The sequence below is a fragment of the Panthera onca genome, chromosome B3 (genome assembly GCF_046562875.1).
Source record: "Panthera onca isolate mPanOnc1 chromosome B3, mPanOnc1 haplotype 2, whole genome shotgun sequence".
Lineage (NCBI taxonomy): Eukaryota > Metazoa > Chordata > Mammalia > Carnivora > Felidae > Panthera > Panthera onca.
In genome coordinates, this window is record NC_138344.1 from 103,460,320 (window position 1) to 103,471,857 (window position 11,538).

Genomic DNA, 11,538 nt, shown 5'->3' on the forward strand with positions numbered 1-11,538 from the left:
GAGATAGGGATGGAGAGGCTTTGTTATTAAGCACTGAAAAGCTTTAAATTCTAATTGTTGTTGGTATCTTCAGCTTTAATGTTTTGCCAGAAAATGGACAGGAGGAAGCAATGGTATGTAACTGAAGCTTTTCAGTTTACAGTTTACTATGGAATCAACTATGGAAGCTAACAGTTTACTATGGAATCAACTCTCTAGGCAGCCAAATGGCTGTGACTCTAGTCAGAACACGTGTGATGTGCATCTCTTTCTGTTGTGATCCATGATAACCACTCAATGAAAAGGGAGAACTTTTAGTTGATTTCAGATGTTTTGCAATAGTCAGATGTCATACACAATACATGACTCACAGGTTTCCGTTTTCAGCTAGATGTGTTGGCATTGAATTGTAAGTGTTCTTTGGGGTGCCTGGGTGGCTCAGTTGGTTAAGCGTCCAACTTCGGCTCACGTCATGATCTCAGGTTGTGGGTTCGAGCCCCGCATCAGGCTCTATGCTGATAGCTTGGAGCCTGGAGCCTGCTTTGGATTCTGTGTCTCCCTCTCTCTCTGCCCCTCCCCTGCTTGTACTCTGTCTCTCACTCTCAAAAATAAATAAACATTAAAAAAAATTTAAAAAAAATTGTGAGTGTTCACTAAGAACAGTCACAGATATATACATGACCCTCAAAGGAAGCTCACCTAATGCACAGTTGCACAGTATAAAGTCAGGAGTCGTTGTTGTTTTTTTTTAATGAAATGTATGACTCTTGGTCTATATTATTTGTAGACTCAATTTTAGAAAAGGAGGAAGTGTTAGATGATTTATATTTGATTTGCTACGCTGTTGGAGAAAAAAAGATTCCACATCAATTCAGGCTTATAATCATAGCTTCTTTAGTTCTTGAACGTATATATTTAAGGACAGACATACCATAGCTTGGCAAGAATCCTCATTCAAGAGTGCTTTCTAATGAAAAAAGTGAGGGAACTGGTCCATTTGTGTCAATGTGGCTTATCATTGTGTTACTTCCAGAATAATCACCTTGGAACTATATTAACAGTCTTAACAAATAACACAATAATTCCATGTTATAAGCCTCAGGACCCTGTAAGGTCAGGAGGGGTTCAGTATGCATTTGTGTAGCAACCATAATCCGAAATACCTAACCACTCATTTGTTAAAACACACATCGCAAAAATAAATTTTACTTTAAAAGCACTGGTTTTCCAGGGCACCTGGATGGCTCAGTCGGTTAAGCGTCCGACTTCGGCTCATATCATGATCTCACGGTTCGTGGGTTCAAGCCCTGCATCGGGCTTTGTGCTGACAGCTCAGAGCCTGCAGCCTGTTTCAGATTCTGTGTCTCCCTCTCTCTCTGCCCATCCCCCACTCGTACTCTGTCTCTGTCTGTCTCAAAAATAAATAAACATTTAAAAAAATTTTTTTTAAAGCATTGGTTTTCCCATTTTGTTCTTTGGATTTGAGTCTTATAGATTACATAGCGTAAGGCAAACACTTAAAAGCCAAAACATATGTAAGTTACTTCACATTATTTTTTTTATTGCTTTTTAATTTAATTTAAGAATAGAAGTGTGATGTTCAGTCAATACTAAGAAAAAGTATAATTTTTTAAATTTTGTTTGAGAGAGAAAGAGAGTGAGCAGTGGGGGAGAGAGAAAGTCTCAAGCAGGCTCCACACTCAGTGTGGACCCTGATGTAGGGCTCAATCCCATGACCCTGGGATCATGACCTGAGCCAAAATCAAGAGTCAGACACTCAACTGATTGAGCCACCCAGGTGCCCCAATTTTTTTTTAAATGGCCATGCTATATTCCCCAGCTTTTGGCCTACATCCTAAAATTATCAGTTCTTAAAATGAAAAACCAATTAAGATCATTTTTAAATAATGAACTGAAGTTCTTTCTTTAGTTGTTAGTAAGTAACTTTGCATGCCTACTGCATGCCAGGCACAGGGTTAGAATCCAGGGATACAGTAAGGAGAAAAACCCAGTTTATTTTAGAAGGGGCTTTGAAGGCACCGACCTGGGATAGGAGGCAACCCAACAAAGCACAGAAGGCTTCAGAGAAACCAGGTCTTGGAATATTCTGGCCAGTGATTTTTAAGCAGGAAGTAACTGAGCATGAGCATTCTTCATGTCAGTAGTTATGATGTTATGTTAATAAAGGGATTTCCCCCACATTGTCTCATTACACGTCCCATCATAGAGGGCATTCACAGTTTTTCACATCCTTGACCACTGAATCAGTAACTAGCCTAGGCTTCTTTTTTTCTTTTCTGTGGATTGATTTTAACTAGGAGAATTTTATAGTTTCATCTGTTCTAATGTTTCGGCCTGTTTGTCCGCTTCTCAGAGTACGACTTCTTCAGAGAACATCCTAACCCTGAATGCTTTGGGGGCAGAGATGCATGGTGGTGCAAGGGGAGACAGGGAGGGAGTTGGGAGGGAGTTGACGATTCTTTTGAAAATAACTTATTTTCCTGGATGTATTTTCTTCCATTACTCTACATTCCCTTGGTTCTGTTCTAGTTCTGCCATTTAGTGAAAGCTCACAGAAACATCCCAGCTGCCAACGTGGGGAGAAAAGAGAGTTTTGGTGACTCCAAAAATAACCATCTGGCACTCAAGCTTTATTTTGTCCAAAGAGAGCTCACAATAATTCAGTCATAAAGTTCACCCACTGAGACAAACACGTGTACGACCGTGGAGCAGGTTTAAAATTGTAGCCATTTTTGTTGTTTCCTACCCGAATGAATATGATAGGGCTTCTTTTAAGGAAACTCTCAACTCTTCCGTTCTGGGTGATTACGCTGCCAAGTATTTTGGGGACCTTAAAGAACTGTGTCAGAGTAGAGTTGTCAGAATACTGGGTGCCCGGTTAAATGTGGATACCAGCAAAAAACAAATAAATTTTTAGCATAACTGTGCCCTGTGCCAAGATTAGGACATGCCTGTATCAAAAAAAATTATGTGTGCTGTCTTGTATTTTTTTAATTTACGAATGGTGGGCAACTCTGTGCCGGGGCAATGAACACATTATGGTGGTGTCAACAGACAGATCGGGAAATCGTTCCAACCCACTATTGTTGGCACGATTTTGGCGTCATCAACAGCAGCACCAGGCAAACAGTTATGAAGCACCTGCCCGCTCACCAGAACCGTGCTGGTTGCCACACCGAGTTAGTTAAGTGGACAAGATCCTTTCAGTCGAGGAAGGCAATAACGGGACAGTATCACCGCGAGAAACCAGAGAAAAAGAAAAGGAAACATTAAAAGAAAACTTGACAGGGGCGCCTGGGTGGCTCAGTCGGTTGAGCGGCCGACTTCGGCTCAGGTGGTGATCTCGTGGTCCATGAGTTTGAGCCCCGCGTCGGGCTCTGTGCTGACAGCTCAGAGCCTGGACCCTGCTTCGGATTCTGTGTCTCCCTCTCTCTGACCCTCCCCCATTCATGCTCTGTCTCTCTCTGTCTCAAAAATAAATAAATGTTAAAAAAAAAACAACTTGACAGCCATCAAAGGAACATATACAATAAATAAAGTACTTCTATTATGTGGACACCTCGTTGTTAGGAACCAACACAAGACCACAAACATTTCACAGAAGTCACTGGGCAACTGTTGACATCTTCTGTTTGGAAGCAAAACAATGACTCAGAAGTAAAAGAATCTCAGCTTCATTTAACTCCCAGAATTTCCGCAGCTCCCAAACCACCTCAACTCCTCATCTCTGCAAGACACTTCATGGGTTAAAAAAGTACGTATAAAAAGGGACACGTGCACATACACGCATGCATGCGTATAAACTATATACACATAAATAAGGGAAAATGCAGCCATTGATGCAATCAGAAAATGCTCACATACGTATGTGTGACAGATCTGATCCGTTTGCTGTCAGCAATGAATGTTCAGGTCAATTGCAAAGATACTGTGCTAAGATCCTGAAATGACCCAGTCCATTGCACCACAGCCTAGTCTTTTTTTTTCCTTTTTAAATTTTTTAAAACGTTTATTTATTTTTGAGAGAGAGAGACAGAGACAGAGACAGAGCACGCATGGGGAAAGGGCAGAGAGAGAGGGAGATGCAGAATCCAAAGCAGGTTCCAGGCTCTGACCTGTCAGCACAGAGCCCATTGTGGGCCTCGAACCCACAAACTGTGAGATCGTGACCTGAGCCTAAGTCGGACGCTTAACCGACCGAGCCACCCGCGCGCCCCAGTGCCTTAGCCTAGTCTTACAGTGAATGCCCACTTGGCAACCAGCTTCTCAGACTTTAGAAACTGATTTTAAATGATTGATTCCCAATGTCCATATGTAGGATTGAGGTGGCGTAAGAGACTGTCAAGAATTTTCTGTGTATTTTTCCATATTCCTTTCTTTTTATAAAAGTAATGTAAGGGGCACCTGAGTGCTCAGTCGCTTGAGCGTCCAACTTCGTCTCAGATCATGATCTCGCAGTCTGTGAGTTCAAGTCCCACGTGGGGCTCTGTGCTGACAGCTCAGAGCCTGGAGCCTGCTTCACATTCTGTGTCTCCCTCTCTTTCTGTCCCTCCCCCACTCGCATTCTCTGTCTCTCTCTCTCAAAAATAAATAAACAATAAAAAAAATTTTAAGTAATACAATACCATCATAGAGAGTTTCAGAAAGCAGATAAGATGAAAGATAAAAAGTAACCATCATCTCATCTTTCTGAAATCCTCTTTAAAATTTTTATTAATGACTCATTTCATACACCTCCAGAAGATCAGAAAAGAATCTACCCAATTTCCATCTATCCACCACCAATATTGAATACATATTGTTATTACCCCGTTCATATGTTATATTTTTAAAAGAATTATCTGTTTTTTAAGGGAATAAAATATAATAGATGCTGGTGAAGACCCATTTCCATCCCTTCTTCTTTTCCTTTCCCTTCCTAGGGCAACCACTACCGTGAAATTATGTATCGTTCCCATCCATCCTTTTGTACTTTTACAATACATGTATAGATACATAATCTATTGTTTGTGTGCTTTTTAAAAAAAAAGGCATACTGCCCATTTTCTTCAGAATTAGCTTTCTTTTACTTACCATCATGTTTTTGAGGTTTATTCATGTTAATACAACACATTCATTTCAACTGCTGTGCAGTATTCCATTGAATGAATGCATCCATTCCTACCACTAAGGGACATTTAGAATGTTCTCTAATTTTTTCAAGAACACTTTTCTCCAATACAATAATTTTTCTATAATACAGCATAACAATGGGTGTCTCCAAGTACACACGTTCAAGAATTTTTTACAGAGGATATGCCTGAAAGTATGATTACTGGTTGCAAAATACGGAAACCTTCAGTTTTCTAGGTTTTCAAAATTGCTCTTCAGAGTGATGGTGACAATTTATACTTCCGCTAGGAGTATACATACTAGTTGAATTCCCCACATCTTTAAAAACGCTTGGTATTACCAGACAGTAAATGCTTGCTAGTCTGATGAGTGTGAAATTATTGATTTAATTTGTATTTTCACTAATTGTTAATGAAGTTGAGCATATTTTTCGTGTGTATTCATCATTCACATTTCTTGATTTGTCAATAACTTATCCATGATTTTTGCTTTATATTTTTTTTCTTCATCTCACTTGCTTTTAGGAGTTTTTAAAAGGCTCGGATCCAAATCTACCGTCATATCATTTGCAGATCTTTTCCTCTAATCCGTGGCTTCTATTTTATTTTATTTATGACATCATATCAAATATTTACATTTAAGGTAGCAAAAATTGTTCATATTTTCCTTTAATGTTCATGCCTTTCATGATTTAAGATAGTCTTCTTTACTGTAAAGATACTCAATGCTTTCTTCTAAAAGTTGTGCAGTTTTGTTTCTTTACATTTGGGTTTTTAGTCCTTCTGGAATTAATTTTGTTTACAGTATGAGACAAGGATTCAATTTTATCTTTTTCCATATGAATTTCCAGTTGTCTTAGGGCCATTGGTTGGGTGATACCTTTTCCCCCCATGGATTTGTAATGTCATCTCTGTTATATATCGAGCATCCGTATAAATGAGAATCTGTTTCTGTGCTTTTTTATCCCATGGCCTTTTTGTCTATTGCTTCTCTAATACCACTCAGTTGGGAGTAAGCCTTCTCTTCTCATTCCTACTCCTCCTCCTTCTCGAGGATTGTCCAGCCTCTTCTCGGCCCTCCACTCTCATGTGCTGAGGGTTGCCACCATCTGTGAAAAATCATGTTGTGATTTTGATTGGCATTGCATATAATTTTTAGATTCATTGGGAGAGAGCTCTACTATATTGAGTTTTTGCTATGTAGCAACACTCTATATAAATCTTTAGTATATAGCAATCTTTACTATGCTGAGTCTTTACTGTATAGGTATTTTACTATATTGAGTCTTTGCATCCAGTAACTTGATATACCTCTCTTTGTTTTAGTTCTATTATGCTGCTTAATAAAGTTTCCTATTTCTCCGTAAGGTTCTTTTGTTTTTGTTACATATTTCCCTACATTATAGTTCGTGAAGCTATTGTACATAGTAGTAGTTTGTGTTGTATAGAAATGCAATTAATTTGGGTATATTGATCTGTGTTTAGCAACCTTGTTGAACTTTTATATTTTTTAGAACCAATTTTATTTTCTTTGAATAATAACAGCTTCATTTCTTTTTTTCCAATTCTTATATTTTTCATTTTTCTCCCCTGTCTTACCATGCTCCCTAGAGCCATCAGGACAATGTTGAATAGAAATGGCAGGGGGCGGAGGGCACCTGGGAGGCTCAGTGGGTTGGGCATCTGACTCTGGATTTTGGCTCAAGTCATAATCCCAGGGTCATGGGATGGACCCCTGTGTTGGGCTCTGAGCGGTGTGTGGAGCCTGCTTAAGATTCTCTCTCTCTCTCTCTCTCTCTCTCTCTCTCTCTCTCTGTGTCTCTGCCCTCTTCCCTGCTTTTTTTTTTTTCTCTCTCTCTCTCAAAGAAAAAAGAAAAAAAAGAAATGGGGAGCATCCCTGTGAGCAAGGGCATGCTTATAGGACTTCACCATTAAATATGATGTTTGCATGAGGTTAAGGAAGTTTGCTTATCTTCACAGTTTGTTAAGAGTTTTTGGTTTTATTTATTTTGTTTTGTGATTCAATAATGGGGGATTGAATTTTATCTTGTATTTTTGTACATCTAGTAAGGTAATCTCATCGTTTTCTCCTCTAATCTATATTTTTGCTTTTTATCATAATATCATTCTCTGCTTTTGATGTAAAAAGTGAAGGGAATACCTGCTTCAAAAACTAAGTTTTCTTTTTTCTTTTTTTTTTTTTGAATCACTTTGTATATGATAGAGTTTATTTACATTTTGAAGGCTTGGTAGAGTTTTTTTTTAAATGTCTGAGTCTGGTGTTTTTTATTTGCTTGTTCTGTGGATAGGTTTTTTACAACTGATCCAATTTATTTTTAATTTCTTTTAATGTTCATTTATATTGGAGAGAGAGAGACTGAGACAGAGTATGAGAAGGAAGGGGGCAGAGAGACAGAGACACAGAATACGAAGCAGGCTCCAGGCTCTGAGCTGTCAGCACAGAGCCGGATGCAGGGCTTGAACTCACGAACTGCGAAATCATGACCTGGGCCCAAGTCGGCCCTCAACCAACTGAGCCACCCAGGCACCCCCAATTTTTTTTTTTTTTTTGATTGTTACGGTCTTTAGTTTTCTGTTTCTTTTTGTATCACCTTTGATAGGTTTTATTTTCAAAGTAAAATTTCCATTTCACTTGTGTTAATAAATTTGTTGGCATGAAGCCATTTACAGTATTTTCTCATGATTTAGAAAATCTTTTATTTATCTGTACTCGTGTTCTCCTTTTTATTAGGTTATTGTTTGTTTATAACTTCCTAGTTTTTCTTAAACAGAGATTCTTTAATCTTGTGTATTGTCTGGACAATCTAGGATAGTTTATGATGTGCTTTGACTGTGACTTCATCTCCAGTGAGACTTCAATCTGTGGGAAACCTGTGGGGCCCAGGTTGATGGACGTCCCCCCCAGAGCAGGTGCTTTGGCCTGGCAGCTAAGTGATGTCACTGGATCCTTGAGGACCATCTCAAAGGCTGGCTACCACTGGCACGGAAGCACCTTTTATGTTGGTTTCTGTACTTTGGGGCTCCTTGACTTTGTGGTATGAATTCAGGAGGTTTTATTCTCACCTAGAGGTGAGAATTTCCATGTCGTTTCTCAGTGTTATTGGGTAGATTTTCTCCTCCTTCCTTTCACTGAAGGTCATTTCTCAGATAAATTTCCATGTCATTTCTCAGTGTGATTGGGTAGATTTTCTCATCCTTCCTTTCACTGAAGGTCAGAGTCCTGGTTTTATGCCAGAGTCTTAGTTTCAACTCCCACTTTGTGCTACCCCAGTCTTCTGGTCCTGTCTGTGTGTTAAAAGCCAAGCTTCTGTGAGGGGCACCTGAGTGGCTCAGTTGGTTAGGCGTCCTACTCTTGGTTTCAGCTCAGCTCGTGATCTCATGGTTCATAAATTCGAGACCCGTGTGGAGCCCCACAGAGGTCTCTGTGCTGACAAGGCAGATCCTGCTTGGGATTCTTTCTCTGCCCCTCCCCTGCTCATGTGTGCATGCTCTCTCTCTCAAAATAAATAATTAAACTTAAAAAAAAAAAAAGTCGAGCTTCTGTGTCACAGAGGCCAATACTCTCCCTTCTTTTCTCAGATGCTTATGTATGTATTGAAAAACATTTGTGTGTTTTTTCTAGGTTCTCTAGGTATTTGTAGGGGAAGGGATTGCAGGTTACCTCGTTTTCCGTTTACCAGAACACAAGTTTGCTCATGGTACTATTTCAAGAAGCAGAGGTCAGCTGATCCGTTTGTGCCTGCGCCGCTCTGTGTATCTGCCATTCTTTACGCAGGGAGCAGGGGGGCTCCCCTGCGAACCTTGAAAGTGGTGAAATTCATCTGTAGCACCTCCTCGCTCAGAGCTCCCTCTCCCACCTCCCCTGTCCTCTACGGCACCTCGCTCGTCCTTCCTCACTGGGTTCTACTTTTCCAGGATGCTCCGACCTCCTTCAGGGACTTGTCATCGCTGTGCTTCCCCCCTGCTTTTTGTGGAAATGTGCCTCACCAGTATCTCTGCACTGTCCAAAGTGTCCAGGTGACAATTAGCTAATCTGATAAGCTCATTCATGCTAATGTGCTAATGAAAGAGGCCTACAGAAGATGGCTGTCCTTCCCCTACCTCCTAATCAGGGGCCCTTCTTCTCCTGCCAGGTAACATATGTGCATAGCAGCAGTGATCTTCGAGAGACCGTGACCTGGCTGTAGTGGTCTAACCTGGAGGATTGACGTTAATGGAATGAGATTTTTAAGTCAGGTAGGAGGGACAGCTGAGTTGAGGCAGGCAAGAGAGGGTTAGTCAGGCAAAAATGACCCTCCGATTGTGACGTGTGAGTTTCTACTAATGTGATGATTGCATTAACCCTTGTCATACCTACCCCACAAAGAATAAAGAGGATTTCTCAGAACCCCCTTTTGCTAAATCAGAATTATTCATATTGAAAACCCCTCTACAAAATAAAAATGAGAACTCAACAGAACCAAAAACACATAAGGGGCTCATTGCTACACATTCTGATATTTTCATTTTGCTGACTCCACAGGAACAGTCTATGCCCCTTGAAAGGGATGGACAGGAAAGAGATAAGTCCTTACGTTGGAGGCCACAACTTACAGAGTTGGCTTTTAACAGGATACGGAAGGACTGGTAACTGTTTCTTCTCTCCTTCTGGGCCTCATTCTGTTGGGTTTTGACCCTGGAAGAGTTAGGGTGTCAGTTCCCGGGAAGTGGTTCAGAGATGATCCAGACTCACGGGGCGCTGCGGTGGAGTGTGGCTTTGAGCTCCAGAGAGTAAGCTGTGTCTAATGAGAAAGAATATCCAAGTACACGCGTGTTTCTTTTTGGTTTCTCTGTGTTTTCACAGAGCAGATGCTTTGGCCTGGTTGTTGCTATGCTATGGGACCCAATGAGAAAGCAGACTTGGGTAGTATGCGTCTGTGATGCTAATGGGTCTCTGTTACTGCTTTGAGGACACCATATTAGACCGATCCCTGTGGTGGCTATCTTCCTTTTGCCCTTCTTATCCACTCTCCATGCTCCCCTCTGGTGTCCTTCCTGCAGGTTTGTTACAGGCTGGCTCTCCCCACATTGAAAGTCTTATTCCTCTAGAAGAATCTTTCCACGCAGCCTTCTGTTTCTTTGGCTTCTGGTTCCCTGCTCCTTCCATCCTAACCCTGGGGTTCTCCTCTCTCCCTTGCCATTTCCTTATGCTCTGTCCAAACCTTTGTAAAGAGTCCTTTTATTAAACTCTCCTCAAATTGTCCTAATTTGAGTGTGCCATCTGTTTCCCGCTGGGAAGCTGACTTATAAAACACTCAAATTCTTCTTGTTATTTGTCTTATTTTTTTCTTAAAGTAAAATGTAACTTTTTTTTTAATAATGGTAAAATATGCATGACACAGCATTTACCATTTTAACTATTTGTAGGCATACAGTTCAGTGGTATTAGTTACATTCACAATGTTGTGCAGTCATCACCACCATCCATCTCCAGAACTTTTTCATGATCCCAGACTAAAACTCTGTACTCATTAAACAATAACTTAACCATTCCTCCCGGCCCCCAGCTTCTGGTAACTAACATTCTACTTTCTGTCTCTATGAATTTGACTACTCTAGGTCTCTTACATAAGTGGAATCATACAATGTTTGTTCTTTTGTGTCTGGCTTGTTTCATTTAACATAATGTTTTCAAGATCCCTAAAAGTTACAAGTGAATTGATACAATAGTGAGATCCACAGGGGACAATATTGGTTTCCCGATATAAGCTTTTAAATCTTTGAGATATTTGTGGACAACTTCCCATGGAAAGCAGCAATGAGAGAATCAACATCCTGATTCTTCAGGGGTAAGGAATCACTGATTCCTTAGTGGTAATAATCCAGTTTCTTCCCTAGAGAATTTTGTGCAGTAAAACCAAACACTGACCAATAATACCTTCAAATAATACCAGCTGTGCAATTGTTGTAACATTGAATGAATTTGAATCTTGATAATCTTTGAAAGGGCCTTTAAAACTATTGTGGAAGATCTCTTTCTTCCAAGTTGCATTCACAGTCATTTATGAATATTGGTGTAAATATGGCAGAATCCAAAAGTATCTTGTCCCGTGTCCTCTGAACATGCCTCACTTCCTGAGCTGCACTGTCATATGCGTGATGAAGATCACTTTTGTCATGTAATGTGGATTGTTAAAGCATTTTAAGGATTGTATTCTAATGGACTTTCCATGAGTCTATGCTTTACAGATTATGTGAGCAGAGCAAGGATATAACTTCCCAACAGCTTGAAGAATGTTTGTTCTGTCTAGAATTTGAATTCCCTGTTTTGTGTATTTTATTGTTGCTGCAGGTGAAGGTGTTGAGTCAGAGGATGTCCTAGTTATCTATTGTCATGTAACAAACCATCCCCAAATTTAGTGGCTTA